The following is an 18,040-nucleotide window of genomic DNA, read 5'->3' on the forward strand; positions in this document are numbered from 1 at the left end:
GACGTACTCCTTTCCCCATTTGGAATCAGTCTGTTGTTCATGCCCAGTTCTAACTCTTGCTTCTTGACCTGCATACAGATTTTTCAGGAGGCAAATAAGGTGGTCTGGTATTCCCAACTCTTGAAGAATTTTCCACAGTTTGTTGTGATTAACACAGTCAAAGACTTTGGAATAGTCAATAAAGCAGAAGTAGATGTTTTTCTGGAACTCTGTTACTTTTTTGGTGATCCAGCGGATGTTGGCAATTTGATCTGTAATTCCTCTACCTTTTCTAAATCCAGCTTGAACATCTGGAAGTTGTTGAAGCCTGACTTGGAGAATTTTGAGCATTACTTTGCTAGTTTGTTAGATGAGTGCAATTGTGCAGTAGTTTGAACATTCTTTGGCATTGCCTTTCTTTGGGATTGGAATGAAAACTGACCTTGTCCAGTCAGTCCTCTGGCCACTGCTGAGTTTTGCAAATTTGCTGGCCTATTGAGTGCAGCACTTTGACAGCATTATCTTTCAGGACTTGAAATAGCTCAGCTGGAATTCCATCACCCCCACTAGCTTTGTTCGTAGTGATGCTTCCTAAGGCCCACTTGACTTCGCATTCCAGGATGTTTGGCTCTGGGTGAGTGATCACACCATCATGGTTATCTAGGTCATAAAGGTGTTTTTGATATAGGTCTTCTGTGTATTTTGCTACCTCTTCTTAGTATCTTCTGCTACTTTGAGAGATGTCTACTCGGCCTTTTGGCCATTTTTTATTAGGTGGTTTGTTTTTTGAATATTGAGCTCCATGAGCTGTTTGTATATTTTGGAGAGTAATCATTTTGTGTGTTATAACATTTGCATATATTTTTTCTCATTCTTTTGTTATTTTAGTTTTCAGTTAGAGTATAATTGCTTTAGAGAGTTGCTTGTTTCTGCCGTACAACAGTGTCAGCCGGTTAAAAGTGTACATGTGTCCCCCATGTCTTGAGCCTCCCTCCCACCCTCAGCATCCTGCCGTCTTGGTCATCACAGAGCATGAAGCTGAGCTTTCTGTGCTATCCGGCAGCCTTCTAGTAGCTCTCTTTTACACATAGTATCGTGTGTATGTCAGTGCTACTCTCAGTTCTTCACGTTCTCCTTCCACCAGTGTGTCACAAGTCCATTTTCTACAACTGTGTTTCTCTTCTTGCCCTGATTATAGGTTCATCTGTACCATTTTCTAGATTCCATATATGTGTTAATATATGACATTTCCTTTTATTTCTGATTTAATTGACTCTGCTAACTCTGTGTCCATCAATCTCTCTCCAGGTGACAGTTACTTCTTTTTGTGGCTCATAATCTTCAGTTGTAAATAAGTACCACCTCTTTTTAAAATTTATTTTTAATCGAGGGATAAGTGCTTTACAATGCTGTTGGTTTCTGCTGTGCATCAGCATGGTTTAGTTAAAAGTGTACACACAGGCCCTCCCTCTTGAGCCTGCATCTCACCCCTGGAGGTTGTCGCGGAGTCTCGAGCTGGGCTCCCTGTGGTGTGTGGCAGCTCCCCGCCGGCTGTCTGTGATACACGCGGTAGTTTGTCCACGTCAGCGCGCCTCTTTCCGTCTGCCCCTCCGCTCCTTGTCGAACAAATCCATTGTGTGTGTCCGCAGCTCTCTTCCTGCCCTTCCTGCAGGCAGGTTCGTCTGTACTGCTTCTCCAGATTCCACAGAAGTCTGTTAATGTACGCTATGCGTTTTTCTATTTCTGACTTCCTTCACTCTGCATGGCATGCTGTAGGTGCATCTACATCACGACAAGTGACCTGATTTTGTTCCATTTAGTGACTGAGTAGTTTTTCATTGTATATTTGTACCACATCATTTTTCAAATTTTATTTCTTTTCAGTCGGAGTCTAATTGCATTAGAATGTTGTTCGCTTCTGCTGCACAACAGCGTGAATCAGCTCTAAGTGTACATCTGTGTCCTCCCTCCTGAGCCCCCCTCCCGCTGTCAGCGTCCGACTCCTCTTGGTTTTCACAGCCCCCCGAGTGAGCCCCGTGTGCGGCATGGCTGTGTGGCTGTGTAGTTTTTACACGGTAGTTTATCCGTGTCAGTACTGCTACTTCAGTTTGCCCCACAGGCTTCTCCTACCCCTGTGTCCAGAAATTCATTCTCTTTGTTTCTGAATTCCTGCCCTGAAAGAAGGTTCACCCATACCTTTTCTGTAGATTCCACATTGCACCTTTGTGGGATACCTTTTTTCACATTCCACCCCCGTGTGTTAATATACAGTATTTGTTTCTCTCTCTGACTTACTTCCCTTTGTATGACATAGTCTGGGTTCATCTTTGTCACTACAGGCAATCTAATTTCATTTTTAATGGCTGTGTAATATTCCATTGTATATCTGTATCACAGTTTCCTTTGTTCATCTCTTGATAGGATGTTTCCATGTACTGGCTATTGCCAATTGTACTGCAGTGAATATTGGGGTACATGTTTTGAATTATGGCTTTCTCAGTGCATATGTCGAATCATGAGATGATTGAATCATACGGTAGTTCTGTGTGTGGTTTTTTTAAGGATCCTGCATACTATTCTCCTTACTGGCTGCATCAGTTTACGTTTCCAGGAACAGTTGTGGGAGGGCACCTTTTTCTCCAGACCCTTTCCAGCATTTATTGTTTTTACATTTCTTTTTGATGATGGCCATGTTGATTGGTGTGTGGTGATGCCTCATTGTAGTTTGATTTGGATTTCTCTAGTAATTTGTCATGTTGGACATCTTTTCATGTGCTTCATGGCTAACTGTTTGTCTTTGGAGAGACGTCTACTTATGTCTTCCTCGCATTTTTAGATCTGTTTCTGTTTTTTGGATACTGAGCTCCATGATCTGCTTGTGTATGTCTGACCTTAATTCTTTGTCCTTTGCAAATATTTTCTCCCATTTTTTTTTTTCACTGTGGAGTCCGATTACTTTACAATCTTGTGTTAGTTTCTGCAGTAAAGCAGCATGAATCATCTGTAAGTATGCATATATCCCTTCTCTCTTGAGCCTGCCTCCCACCCTCACCATCCCACCCTTCTTGATCTTCACCCATCACCGAGCTTAGCTCCCTGTGGTATCCGGCAGCTTCACTCCAGCTACTCTTTTACTCTTGGTAGTGTGAGTATGTCGGTGCTGCTCTTCCACTCACCCCGTCGTCTCCTTTCCCCTCTGTGTGGGACTAATCTGTTACGGACATCTGTTACGTTCCTGCCGTGCAGGTACTGTCGTCTGTGTGTCTTTTCTGTATTCCATGTCTCTGTGTGTTAATATGGGCTTCCCTTGTAGCAGAGCTGGTAAAGAATCTGCCTGCGATGCAGGAGATCTTGGTTTGATTCCTGGGTCAGGAGCATCCCCAGAAGGAGGGAATGACCACCCACTCCAGTGTTCTTGCCAGGAGAACCCCAAGGACAGGGGAGCCCGGTGGGCTGCAGTTCCTGGGGTGGCAAAGAGTCGGACACAACTGAAGTGACCAAGGGCAGCATGTTAGTATATTAACATTGTATGTTAACATACAGTGTTTGTTTTTCTCTTTCTGACTCTTACTTCACGCTTTCTCACATACTCCAGGTTCATCTACATCTCTGCCAAGGGGCCCCGTCTCATTGTTTTTAATGGCTGAATAATAACTCCATTGTATGTATATACCACAGTTTCTTTATCCGTTCATCTGTTGATAGACGCTGAGATTATTTCCCTGTTCTGGCTTGTAAATTGTACTGCAGTCAGCATCGAGGTACATGTGTCATTTTTAATTATGATTTTCTCAGGATATATGCCCAGTCATGGAATTTCTGAATCATATTATAGTCCTGTTTACAGTTTTTTAAGGAACCTTCACATACTTCCTGTCTCAATTTATGTTCCCACCACCAATGTCAGAAGAGGGTGTCCTTTTCTCCATTCCTTCTCCAGCACTTACTCTTTGTTGCTTTTGATGATGGCTCTTCTGACCTGTGTGAGGTGATGCCTCATTGTAGTTTTGATTTGCATTTCTCTAATAATCTGTAACATTAAGCATCTTTTCATGTGCTTCTCAGCTATCTGTGTGTCTTCTTTGGAGAGATGTCTACTTAGGTCTTCCTCCCATGTTTAGATCCACTTGTTTGTTTTCGGATATTGAGCTCCACAACTGTATATTTTGGACATTGATTTTTTTTTTTTTTTTTTGGTTTGTTGCTTCATTTCCAAATATTTCCAGTTGGCTTTTTTTGCTCTTCAGTTAGATTCTAGTTGCTTTACAGGGTCTTGTTAGTTCCTCCTGTACGGCAGCATGAATCAGCTCTAAGTACACGTGGGTCTCCTCTGGAGCCTCCCTCCCACGCCCCCGCCTGTCACCCCACCGGGCCGTCCCAGAGCAGTGTGGCGGGCTCCCTGTGTTGGACGGCAGCTTCCCGTCGCTCTCTGTTTTATACGTGGGCCTGTGTCCATTTCAGTGCTGTTCTTTGACTTCACTCCACCCTCTGCTCCCCCCGTTGTGCGTACAGATTTGTTCTCTATGTCTCTGTTCACTCTCTGCAGGTATGTTCATCTGTACTGCTTTTCTAGATTCCAGGTATATGTGTTTATATATGAAACTTGTTTTTCTCTTTCTGACTTACTTCACTCTATGACATACACTAGGTTCATCTATATCACTACGTGACCCGGTTTCCTTCCTTTTAGGGCTGAGTAATATTCCATTGTATGCATGTGCCGCAGCTTCTTTATCCATTCAGGTTTCCATAGACAGGTTGTTTCCATGTCCTGGCTGTTGTAAATACTGAAGCAGTGAATACTGGGGTATATGTGTCCTTTTGGATTATGGTTTTCTCAGGTTATATGCCAAGTCGTGAGATTGCTGGGTGCTGTGATAGTTCTCTTTATAGTTTTTTAAGTAACCTCTATACCGTTGTCCATAGTGGCTGTACCAGTTTTACCTGCTGGATGGCATCGCTGACTTGATGGGCATGAGTTTGAGTAAACTCCAGGAGTTTGTGATGGACAGACAGGGAGGCCTGGCGTGCTGCGATTCATGGGGTCACAAAGAGTCGGACACGACTGAGCGACTGAACTGAACTAAACTGAACTGAACATTGTAAGAAGGTTCTCTTTTCCACACCCTCTACAGCATTTATTCTGTGTAGATTTTTTGATGAAGGCCATTGTGATAGGTGTGAGGTGATACCTCATTGTATTTCTCGAATAATTCATAATGTTGAGTATCTTTTTATCTGCTTCTTGGCCATCTGTATGTGTTCCTTGGAGAGTTCTCTATCAGGCCTTTTGGCCACTTTTAAAAAAAAATATTTATTTATTTGGCTGCACCAGGTCTTGGCTGTAGCGTGTGGGGTCTAGTTCCCTGCCCTGGGATCAAATCACAGCCCCCTGTACTGGGAGTGCAGAGTTATAGCCCCTGGACCACCAGAGAAGCCTCTCAGCCAGTGTTTGACTGGTTGTTTGTCTTCTGAATAGTGAGCTCCATGGGCTCTTTTATATATTTTGACTGTTTAATTTTTTTGTAATTTTTGTAACGTTAATTTTTTGTAATCAATTACCTGATTAGGTGACAAAACAGTCACTAATTTCTGGGTGGGTTTATCTCTGGGCTTTCTGTTCTGCACCACTGATCTGTGTTTTGTTTTTGTGCCATACCTAACTGTCATGATTAGTGTAGCCTTTTTTTTTTTGGCTACACTAGGTCTTCATTGCTGCGCATAGGCACTCTCCAGTTGCAGCAAAGAGAGCTCCTCTCTAGTTGCAGTGGCTTCTCTCTCTTCAGAGCAAGGACTCTATAGAGTGCGGGCTTCAGTGGTTGTGATGAACAGACTTAATGGTCCTTTGGCATGTGGGATCTTTTCTGGAACAAGGTTCAAACCTGTGTCTCCTGCATCGGCAGGCGGAATCTTAACCACTGGACCACGAGGGAAGGCTCTTGTAGCTTTGTAGTGCGCTCTGAAGTTGGGTGCCTGAATCCTCCAGCTTCATTTTTCTTTCTCAAGATGGGTTTGGCTGTTTAGAGTCTTTTTTGTTTCCATACACATGGTAACATTTTTCCTTAAGAGTATCATTGTTAGTTTCATAGGGATTATACTGAATCTGTAGAGTGTTCTGGGTAATATAATCATTTTCACTTTATTGTTCTAGTCAAGAACATGGCATATATTTCCATCTGTGTCATTTTGATTTCATTTGTTAGTGTTTTATAGTTTTTTCAGTACAGGTTTTCTGCCTCCTTAGGTTTATTCCTAGATATTTTATTCTTTTTGTTGCAGTGTTAAATAGGATTGTTTCCTTCATTTCTCTTACTGCAGGTTTTTGTTGGGGTGTGAGAATGCAAGAGATTTCTGTACATTAATTTTGTATCTTGAAATTTTACCAAATTGATTATCTCTAATAGCTTTCTGGTAGTGTGTTTAGGATTTTCTGTGTATAGTATCATGTCTTGTGCAAACAGTGACAGTTTTACTTATTTTCCAACTTGTATTCCTTTTATTTCTTTTTCTTCTCTGATTGCTGTGGCTAGGACTTCCAAGACTATGTTGAATAGAATTATGAGAGAGGACATCCTTCTCTTGTTCCTGATCTTACAGGAAATGTTTTCATTTTTTTTCACCATTGAGAATAATGTTTGCTGCGGGTTTGTCATATATAGCCTGTATTATGTTGAGGTAGGTTCCCTTTGTGCCCACTTCCTGGAGAGTTTTTGTCATCAATGGGTGTTGAATTTTGTCAAAAGTGTGTTCTGCACCTATTGAGTTGGTCTTATGTTTTTTATTCTTTTATTTGTTGATATGGTATATCACACTGACTTGCATCCCTGGGATAAATTCCACTTGATCACGGTGTAGATCATTTTAATGTGTTGTTGAATTCTGTTTTCTAGTGTTTTGGGGGGTTTTTGTGTCTGTGTTCATTAGTGATATTGGTCTGCAATTTTCTTTTTTTTAATGAAATCTTTGGTATCAGGGTAATGGTGGTCACATCGAATGAGTTTGAGAGTGTTCCTCCCTCTGCCATTTTTTGGAAGTGTTTGAGATGGATAGTCGTTTGCTCTTTATACATTTGATAGAATTTGTTTGTGAAGCCATCTAGTCCTGGATATTTGTCTGTTAAAAGATTTTTAACACAGTTGCACTCATCTCACACGCTAGTGAAGTAATGCTCAAAATTCTCCAAGCCAGGCTTCAGCAATATGTGAACCATGAACTTCCAGATGTTCAAGCTGGTTTTAGAAAAGGCAGAGGAACCAGAGATCAAATTGCCAACATCCGTTGGATCATCGAAAAAGCAAGAGAGTTCCAGAGAAACATCTATTTCTGCTTTATTGACTGTGCCAGAGCCTTTGACTGTGTGGATCACAAGAAACTGTGGAAAATTCTGAAAGAGATGGGAATACCAGACCATCTGACCTGCCTCTTGAGAAACCTGTATACAGGTCAGGAAGCAACAGTCAGAACTGGACATGGAACAACAGACTGGTTCCAAATAGGAAAAGGAGTACGTCAAGGCTGTATATTGTCACCCTGCTTATTTAACTTCTATGCAGAGTACATCATGAGAAACGCTGGGCTGGAGGAAACACTAGCTGGAATCAAGATTGCCAGGAGAAATATCAGTAACCTCAGATATGCAGATGACATCACCCTTATGGCAGAAAGTGAAGAAGAACTAAAGAGCCTCTTGATGAAAGTGAAAGAAGAGGGTGAAAAAGTTGGCTTAAAACTCAACATTCAGAAAACTAAGATCATGGCATGTGGTCCCATCACTTCATGGCAAATAGATGGGGAAACAGTGGCTGACTTTATTTTTCTGGGCTCCAAAATCACTGTGGATGGTGATGCAGCCATGGAATTAAAAGACCTTGCTCCTTGGAAGGAAAGTTATGACCAACCTAGACAGCATATTAAAAAGCAGAGACATTACTTTGTCAACAAAGATCCATCTAGTCAAGGCTATGGTTTTTCCTGTGGTCATGTATGGTGGTGAGAGTTGGATTATAAAGAAAGCTGAGCACAGAAGAGTTGATGCTTTTGAACTGTGGTGTTGGAGAAGACTCTTGAGAATCCCTTGGACTGCAAGGAGATCCAGCCAGTCCATCCTAAAGGAAATCAGTCCTGGGTGTTCATTGGAAGGACTGATGTTGAAGCTGAGACTCCAATACTTTGGCCACCTGATGCAGAGAGCTGACTCACTGGAAAAGACCCTGATGCTGGGAAAGATTGAGGGCGAGAGGAGAAGGGGACGACAGAGGGTGAGATGGTTGGATGGCATCACTGACTCGATGGACATGGGTTTGGGTGAGTTGGTGATGGACAAGGAGGCCTGGTGTGCGGTAGTTCATGGGGTTGCAAAGAATTGGACGTGACTGAGAGACTGAACTGAAAACATTTTTAATGACAGTTTCAATTACTGTTCTTGTGATTGATGTCTTCATGCCCTTCTGTTTCTTCCTGGTTCAGTCTTAGAAGGTTGTCCCTCTCTAAGAATTTGTCAGTTTCTTCCAGGTTGTCCATTTTATTGGTATATAGTTGCTTCTAGTCGTCTATTACGATTTTCTGTATTTCTGCCATGTCAGTTGTAACTTTTCCTCTTTTCATTTCAAATTTTAGTGATTTGAACCCTCTCCCTTTTTTCTTGATGAGTCTACTTGAGATTTATTAATATTATTTACCTTTTCAAAGAACCAACTGTTGATTTTATTGATCTTTGTTATCTCTTTATTTCTGCTTCATTTCTTTCTGCTCTGATCTCTGATTTCTGTTACTAACTTTGGGTAATTTTTTATCCTTCTTTCTCTGATTAAGGTGTGAGGTTAGATCTTTTTCATACGCATATTTTTAATTATTTTTATTTACTTATTTAGGTTGGGCTGGGTCTTTGTTGCAGCGGCTTTCTCCGGTTGCCGTGAGTGGGGGCTGCTCTTTATCGTGGCGCGGCGGCTTCTCTCATTGCAGAACGTGGGCTCTAGGTGCAAGGCTCAGTGGCTGCAGCGTGCGGCTTCAGTCGCGGGGGCATGCCGGCTCCAGGGCGCGCAGGTTTCTGTGGTTGAGGCTCACAGGCTCAGCAGTGGTGACCTGCGGGCCCTGGAGCGCTCAGGGTCATGTAGTTGGGCCGTGCAGGTTCAGTAGTTGTGGCCGGCGGGCTCTTGAGCCTGGTCTCAGTAGCTGTGGCACACATTTAATTGCTCTGCAGCATGTAGAATCTTCCCAGACCAGGGGTCCTCTGAATTGGCAGTCAGATTCTTATCCACTGTGCTACTGGGGCTGTTTCTTAGATTGCTTGAGCGTCTTGCTTTTTGAGACTAGATTGAATTGCTGTAAGCTGCTTTCTTAGAACTGCTTTTTCTGCATCCCAGAGGTTTTTGGTCAGTGTTTTTATTGTCATTCGTTACTTTGGGGCTTTTTGGTTGGTTTTCTGGGGTTTTTTAGGCTGCTCTGTATCCTCACTGCTGTGTGCACGCTTTCTCTAGTTGAAGCGACCTAGGGCTACTCTCTGGTCGCAGGCACAGGCTTCTCGTTGCAGTGACTTGTTGCAGAGCATAAGCCCTAGAGCGTGCGGGCTTCAGAAGTTGTGGCATGCACGCTCAGTAGTTGAAGTTTACCAGCTCTAGAGCTCGGGCTCAGGGGTTGTGGCACACGCGCGTAGTTGTTCTGCGGCTTGTGGAGTCTTCCCCAACCAGAGAGCACACCCTTGTCCCCTGCGTTGGCAGGAAGATTCTCAGCCACCGGACCACCAGGGAAGTCCTTTGTGTGTTTTTTTCCTTTTTCCTTTTTAATTTCTTCAGTGATCTCTTGGTTAATAATAGCATATTATTTAGCCTCTATGTGTTTATGTTTTTCATAGTTTTTTTTCCTCCTGTGAATGATGTCTAATCTCATAGTATTGTGATTGGAAGAGATCTCTGACAGAATTTCAGTTTTCTTAAATTTAGTGAGGCTTGATTTCTGACCCGAGATGTGATCTATCCTAGAGAATGTTCCACGCGCACTTGAGAAGAAAGTGTATTCTGCCACTTTTGAAAGAATTGTTCTATGTCAGTTAAATCTGTTGGGTCTATTGTGTCATTTAAAGCTTGCATTTCCTTATATATTTTCTGTCTGTGTGATCTGTCCATTGGTGTAAGTGGGTTGAAAAGTCTCCATCATTACTGTGTTACTGTCAATTTCCCCTTTTATGGCTATTAGCATTTGCCTTGAGGTGCTCCTGTGTTGGATGAACAAATGTTTATGATTGTTACATCTTCTTGTGAGATTGTTCTGTCGATCATTATGTACCGACCCTCCTTGTCTCTTGTCTTTATCTTAATGTCTTTATCTTAATGTCTATTTTACCTGATATGAGTAATGCTATTCCAACATTCTTTTGATTTCCATTTGCATGGAATATCTTTTCTATTGCCTCACTTTCAGTCCGTATGTGTCCCTAGGTCTGAAGTGGGTCTCTTGTAGACAGCATATCTATGGATCTTGTTTTCTTACCCATGCAGCCAGTCTGTATCTTTTGGTTGGAGCATTTAATCCATTTACATTCAAAGTAATTATCCATATGTATGTTCCTATTACCATTTTCTTAATTGGATTTCTTGTGTCTGTGGCTCTTTTTCTTCTCTTGCTTTTTTAGCCTAGAGAAATTCTTTTAGCACTTGTTGTAAACCTGGTTTGGTGGTGCTGATTTTGCTTAAGCGTTTGTGTGTAAAGCTTTTTTACTTTTCTCTTTTGGCTGAACTTGGCAGTATGTGGGATCTGGTTCTCTGACCAGGACTCAAACCTGGAGCCCCCTGCATTCGGCCACAAAGTCTTAGCCACTGTACCACCAGGGAAGTCCGTGAATATGTAGTTTTGTGTGGAAAGGTAAAAGGTATGAGAAAGCATAAGAAAACAAAACTTCCATTCCGCTTATAACTAATCCTCAAGGTTTCCCAAAGGGCGAGATGTCCACTTCTCAGGAGTTTGTTTGCTGGCTGTAGGCAGGCTTGACAGGTCAGCCCCTGGTACTTTCTTACCCTAGAGTGATGTACCCATGGTTTTACCCCATCCTGGTTTAGAGAAGCGTGAGTGGTATGAAGGACGTGGTAGGGTCCCTTCCATTTCTCTTCCAGCTGCTGCTCTGTCCTGGTTCTTCCCATAGTCCCAGCAGCACAATTTCCTGCCTTGTGAAGGGCTCCCAGGGAGCTTCCAGGCGAGGGGAGACCTGGAGACACGCACTCAGGCACGTGGTTAACAGTCAACCAATCTGTTGTTCAGTTCAGTTCAGCCACGCATTCATGTCCGACTCTTTGCGACCCCATGGACTGCAGCACAGCAGGCCTCCCTGTCCATCACCAAATCCCAGAGTTTACTCAAACTCATGTCCATCAAGTCAGTGATGCCATCCAACCATCTCGTCCTCTGTCATCCCCTTCTCCCCCCGCCTTCAGTCTTTCCCAGGATCAGGATTTTTCCCAGTGAGTCAGTTCTTCATATCAGGTGGCCAGAGTGTTGGAGTTTCAGCTTCAGCATCAGTCCTTCCAGTGAATATTCAGCACTGATCTCCTTTAGGATGGACTGGTTGGATCTCCCTGCAGTCCAAGGGACTGTCAAGAGTCTTCTCCAACACCACAGTTCAAAAGCATCAATTCTTTGGCGCTCAGCTTTCTTTACAGTCCAACTCTCACATCCATACATGACTACTGGAAAAACCATAGCTTTGACTAGACAGACCTTTGTTGGCAAAGTAATGTCTCTGCTTTTTAATCTGTTGTACATGATGTTTAATTTTTACCTCTTTCATTAGAATTATTTGTCTTTTTAAAAACTACCTATTTATTTTATTGTAGTACAATCAGCTTACAATATCGTGTTTATTTCTGCTATGCAGCATAGTAACTCATTTATAGACATATATACATTCTTTTTAATGTTCTTTTCCATTGTGGTTTATCCCATTGGACTGAATCTGGTTCCCTGCCCTCTGCACTAGGACCCTGTTGTCCATCAGTTCTTTTTTTGGGTGGTGGTGGCTGAGCGGGGTCTCCTTTGCCGCGTGCTGGCTTTCTCTGCTGCAGCTCTCAGCCGTCTTTTGTTGTGAGCATGGGCTCTGGAGCACACACTCAGTGACCGCAGCTCCCAGATTCTCTAGTTGTGACCTGATTTAGTTGCCCTGTGGCACGTGGGATGTTAGTTCCTCAACCAGGGGCCTGACCTGCACCCCTTGCATTGGAAGGCAGACTCTTAACCACGGGGCCACCAGGGACATCCCTGTTCATTCTCATTATGAGAGTTTGCATCTGCTAACCCAAACCTCTAGTCCACCCCCACCCCCTCCCCCTCGGCAACTAAAAGTCTGTTCTCTCCGTGAGGCTGTTTCTTAGGTAGGTTCATCTGTGCCCTGTTCTTTTCCCCCCTCTGTTTGATGATCTGCCACTCTTTCTTGCCCTACCTTTCTTTCTCCCTCCCACCCGCCCTCTTTCTTTTTCTCCTCTCCCTCCCTCGCTCCCTCTCTTTCTTTTTTTGTCTTGCCCTGTTTCTCTTTCTCCCTCCGTCTCTCTTGGGCTCTCTCCACTGGTCTGTTTTTCTGTTTCTCTCTCTCTATGCCTCCCTCCTTCTCTCTTCCTTTCTCTCTCTCTTTCCCTCTACTGCCTTCTCTGTCTCCGTATCAACCTCTCTCTCTCTTTCTCCCCTCCTCTCACACTTTTTCTTCCTCTCTCTTTTCCCTCTCTCTCTCCCCTTTCCACTCTTAGTCTCTCTCTTACTCCCCGTTTCTCTCTTTCTCTCTCTTTCCATCCCACCCTCTCTCTCTTTCCCTCTCCCTTCCTCCCTTTCTCTGTCTCCTGTCTCTTTTTCTCTCTTTCCATCTCTCTTGGTGTCTCCCTGACACTCTGTCTCACTCTCTTTCCTTTTCTCTCTCTCTGTCACTGTCTGTATTTCAGTCCCTCCCACCCCCTCTCTGTCTCTCTCCCTGTCTCTCTCCCCCCTTCCCACTCTCCGTCTCTCTCTCTTTTTCTCCCTCTTTCTCTCCCTCCCTCCCAGCCTGTCTCTTGATCTCTGGGTCTCTCTCTCTCTCTGAGTGTCCCTCTCCCTCTCTCTCCTGGACTTACTCTTTCCACCTCCTGTTTTGTAGAAAACTTCACTTTCATTTTAGGTTCAAAGGATGTGTTAACAAAAGCAGCTGCTCGTTATATACAAATAAATAATACCCATGTTCATTAGAGAATTATCTAGCATACTTTCAATATACTAACATCACAAGAAAAGACAAATAGAAACAGCAGGGGATACCTCTCCAGAGTGGGTTTTGGCCAATATCCACACCTGAACAGCGCTGGGAAGTCCCGTGACACAGCACATCTGGACCCCCAGTGGGGAAAGGTCCTCGGCAGCAGGTCGCCTCCTTGGGTGAAATTTCAAAATTTGCAGTTTGGGTTCCCGCTTATAATCCCAGGATGCACACTGATACCCTGGTCAGTCTGCGAGCAGATAGCAGCTCTGCTTTCCTGTTAATGCTCTTTGTTTTTTTCTGTAAAACTTGGAATGTTGTTAAGCCTGGGACCTGGTTGGCCAGACCCCCTCCTGGGGCTCAAAAGTAAGATTCATCCCCTGTCTTATCTAAGGTGCAAGGCTTGCAGTCTTAGCAGGCAGGGTCAGAGGTCTGCTCTGCTCAGTCTCTGAAGCCTAAACAAGACTGATTTAATTTCCCCACACCTCCCTCCCCCGCCCCTTTTCTCTCTCTGCCTCTCTCCGTGTCTTTCCCTCTCTCCCTCCCTGTCTCTCTCCCTCTCTGCTCTGTCTCTCCCTCTCCCTTCTGTAGCTCTCCTTTTTCTCACTCCTTCCCTCCCTCTTCCATATCTGTCTCTTTTCTCACTGCCTTTTTCTCTCTCTCCTGCCCCATCTCTCCCGCTATTCTCTCTCTCTCCCTCCCTCCATTCCTGTCTGTCTCACTCCCTGTATCTCTGTCTCCCTGTCTGTCTTCCTTCCTCACTTTCTCACCCCCTACGTCTCTCTCATTCTTTCTCCCTTCTTCCTCCCTGCCTCTCTCTCCCCCTCACTTATTCATGCTCACACCCAACCCCGTACCCCTCTCTCTTCCTCCCTGCCCCCCTCTCTTGGTCCCTCTTTCTGTGCCCCCCTCTCCCCCCCGCTGCCTGTCTCGCTCTGTATCCCCTCTCTCTTTCTCCCATCTTCCTCCCTCCCTCCCTCTCTTTCTCTTTCTGTCTGTCTCTCGTCTCCCTTTCTTTCTTTCTCTCCCACCTTCCTCTTTCTCTTTGGTTCTTTCTCTCTCTTTCTGCCTCACTCTGCATTTGCCCTATTTATGTTCTGCGTATCAGTGATATCATACGGTATTTGTCTTTCTGACTGACTTCACTTAATACGATAATCTCTCACTGCATCTATATTTGCTTCAGATGGCATTGTTTTGTTCTGTTTTTAGGGCTGAGTAGTACTCCATTGTGTACATGTATCACACTTTTATCCATCCATCTGTCCATGGGAATTTAAGTTGTTTCTATTTCTTGGCTTCTGTGTGTAGTGCTGCTATGAGCATAGGGGTGCATGTATCTTTTTGAATTAGTTCATTTATTCATTTATGGCTGCGCTGGGTCTTTGTTGACCCGGGTGGGCTTTCTCAAGTTGCAGTGCGCGGGGGCGACTCCCTCATTGTGGGGTGGTGGTTTCTCTTGCTGTGGAGCACCGTCTCTAGGGCGCCCGGGCCTCAGCAGTTGCAGCTCGCAGGCTCAGCAGTTGAGGCGCAGACTGTAGAGTCTGCAGACTTCAGGAGTTGCGAGGTGTGGGTTCAGTATTTGTGGCATGTGAGCTCCGTAGTTGTGGCAGATGGACTTAGCTGTCCAGCAGCACATTGAATCTTCCCAGACCGGGGATCGAACCCAGGTCCCCTGCATTGGCGCCAGGCAGATTCTTAACTACTAGACCACCAGTCATGTCCTCTCTGTATTTCTTTATTTCTACAGTGATCTCTTGGTTATATAGCAGCATTTTATTTAGCTTCCGTGTTTTTGTGGTTTTCTTTTTTTCCCTGTAATTGATTTCTAATCTCAGTTCTGTGGCCAGAAAAGATGCTTGATACGATTCCCATTTTCTTAAATTTAGTGAGGCTTGATTTGTGACCTAAGATGTGATATATCCTGGAGAATGTATCATGTGCACATGAGAAGAAAGTGTATTCTACTGCTTTTGAGTGGAACGTTCTATCAGTATCAGTTAAGTCTGTCTGACCTGTTGTGTCAATTAGAGATTGACTTAAATTTCCTTATTTATTTTCTGTCTGGATGATGTACCCATTGGTTTTAGTGGAGTGTTAAAGTCCTCCACTGTAATTGTGTTGGGCTTCCCCGTGGTTCAGAGGGTAAAGAATCTGCCCTCAATGCAGAAGACCTGGGTTCAAATCATGGGTCAGGGGGATTCCCCTAGAGAAGGGACTGGCTCCCCACTCCAGTATTCTTGCCTGGAGAATTTCACGGACGGAGGAGCCTGGCGGGCTACATCCATGGGGCCACAAGATGTCAGACACAGCTGAGAGACAACACACTACAACTATCTCCACATAATTGTTACTATCAATTTCCCCTTTTATGGCTCTTAGCATTTGCCTTATGCGTTGATCTGCTCCTGTGTTGGGTGAATAAGTAATTATAGTTATACCTCCTTGTGGAATTGATCCCTGATCAATAGTGACCTTCCTTATCTCTTGTAACAGTCTTTATTTTAAAGTCTGTTTTACCTGATAATGAGTAATGCTATTCCAGCATTCTTTTGATTTCCATTTGCATGGATTATCTTTTTCCATCCTCTCACTTTGATACAGTATGTGTCCCTAGGTCTGAAGTGGGTCTCCTGTAGACAACATATATAAAAAAGGGTTGGTTTTTCATGCATTCGGCCAGTCTGTGTCTTTTGGTTGGCACATTAATCCATTTACATTCTAGCTAATTGTCAATATGCATGGTCCTTTTACCATTTTCTTAATTTTTTTGGATCTGTTTTTGTGATTCCTATTCTCCCTTGTGTTTTCAGCCTAGAAAAGTTCTTTAAACAGTTTTTGTAAATCTGGTTTGGTGGTGCTGAATTCTCATACCTTTTGCTTGTCTGTAAAGCTTTTTTTTTTTTTTTCTTTTTTTGGCTGCTTTCTGAGATATGTGGGATCTCAGTTCCTCGACCAGTAATCAAGCCCATACCCCCTGTATTGGAAGCTCAGAGTTTCAACCACCAGGGAAGTCCCTTATCTGTAAAGCGTTTGATTTCTCCATTGAATCTGGGTAATATTGCTGGGTAGAGTAATCCTGGTTGTAGATTTTTCCCTTTCATCACTTTAAATATATCCAGCCACTCCCATCTGCCCTCTGCTCAAAAATCAGCTGATAACCTTATATGGATTCCCTTGTATGTTATTCTTGCTTTTACATTGCTCTTTCATTTTTTTTTTTTTTTTAATTAAATTCTGTTAGTTTGATGAATATGTGTCTCAATGTGTATCTCCTTGGGTTTATCCTGTATGGGACAGCCTGAACTTGGGTGGCTATTTCCTTTCCCATGTTAGGGAAATTTTCATCTATAATCTCTGCAAATATTTTCTCAGACCCTTTCTCTTCTGAGACCCCTATGATCTGAATGTTGGTGTGTTTAATGTTGTCCCGGAGATCTCTGAGCCTGTTCTCATTTATTTTGATTCTTTTTTCTTTATTCTGCTCCTCAGCAGTTCTTTCCACCATTCTGCCTTTCAGCTCACTTATTCGTTCTGCTTCATTTACTCTGCTATTGATTCTCTCCAGTGTATCTTTCATTTCTGTTCATGTGTTTTTCATCACTGTTTGTTTGCTCTTTAGTTCTTCTCGGTCCTTGTTAAACATTTCTTGTATTTTCTCAGTCTGTGCCTCCATTCTATTTCTGAGATTTAGGATCACCTTTGCTGTCATTCTCTGAATTCTTTTTCAGGTAGGTTGCCTATTTCCTCTTCATTTATTTTGTCTTGTAAGTCTTTACGTTGCTCCTTCATCTGTACCGTATTTTTTGTTATTTCATTTTTTTTTTTTTTTTTTTTTGATGGGCTGTGTTTCTGTCTTGGTTGTTTGGCCTGAGGTGTTCAGCACTGGAGTTTGCAGGCCGTGGGTGGAGCCGGGTCTTGGCGCTGAGATGAGAACCTCTGGGTGAACTCACTCTGATTAATGTTGCCTGGGGTCTGAGGTCCTCTGTTAGTCCATGGGATCGACTTGGTGTTCCCACCACAGGAGCCCAGGCCTGGTCCCTGGCCCGGGAACCATGATGCTGCAGGTTAGTGCTGCCAAAAAAACAGCAAATAAGGAGCAGAACAGTAACAAGGAGTGAAAAATTAAAAAGTAGGAAATATATTTAAAAAATAAAAACATAACAACAACAACAAAGTTAGAATCACAATAGGAGGGAAATAGCTAGCAAAGACCCTGGGGGTGGGCTTTAGTCTCAGGACCTGCGCAGCCAGGGGGACGCTGAGGGGTAGAGAGTCAGGCGCCGGACCCCAGCTGGCTTCCCAGGTCCTCAGCAGGTGGAGAAAGCACTTCCCAGCATATCTCTGTCCCTCCAAAGGTCTCTCCCCTACCCTACTGATCATGGGTGAAAGTGAAAGTCGCTCAGTAGTGTCCATGGACTGTACAGGGCAGAGTTCTCCAGGGCAGAGTACTGGAGTGGGTACCTTTTCCCTTCTCCAGGGGAATCTTCCCAACCCAGGGATCAAACCCAGGTCTCCCACGTTGCAGGTGGACTCTACCAGCTGAGCCACAAGGGAAGCCCAAGAATACCGGCGAGGGTAGCCTATCCCTTCTCCAGCAGATCTTCCCGACCCAGGAATCGAACTTGGGTCTCATGCACTGCGGACGGATTCTTTACCCACTGAGCTATCTCCTCCACCACGTCCTACCGGTTTGCAAGGAAATTCTCCAGCCCCTTATGTGTCTGAGCTCCCCCCGTTCTCCTACTGCACCATCTTTACCCCACTTCTGGTACCCAGTTTTGTTCTGAGAACTCCGCAATCTTTTTTTTTTCCTAGTTTTAAAAGATACATGACTTTATTTCTCGTTTTTGGCTGTGC

At 43.8% G+C, this 18,040-nt stretch overlaps 1 protein-coding gene across 1 annotated transcript in view; it reads left to right on the forward strand.

The window, feature by feature from the left end:
• The window catches only part of NT5DC2 (5'-nucleotidase domain containing 2), a 54,579-nt gene that overhangs the window by 16,232 nt on the left and 20,307 nt on the right, over window positions 1-18,040 (forward strand). The window lies entirely within an intron of this gene.

This window comes from Dama dama, chromosome 24 (genome assembly GCF_033118175.1).
Source record: "Dama dama isolate Ldn47 chromosome 24, ASM3311817v1, whole genome shotgun sequence".
In the NCBI taxonomy this organism is placed as follows: domain Eukaryota; kingdom Metazoa; phylum Chordata; class Mammalia; order Artiodactyla; family Cervidae; genus Dama; species Dama dama.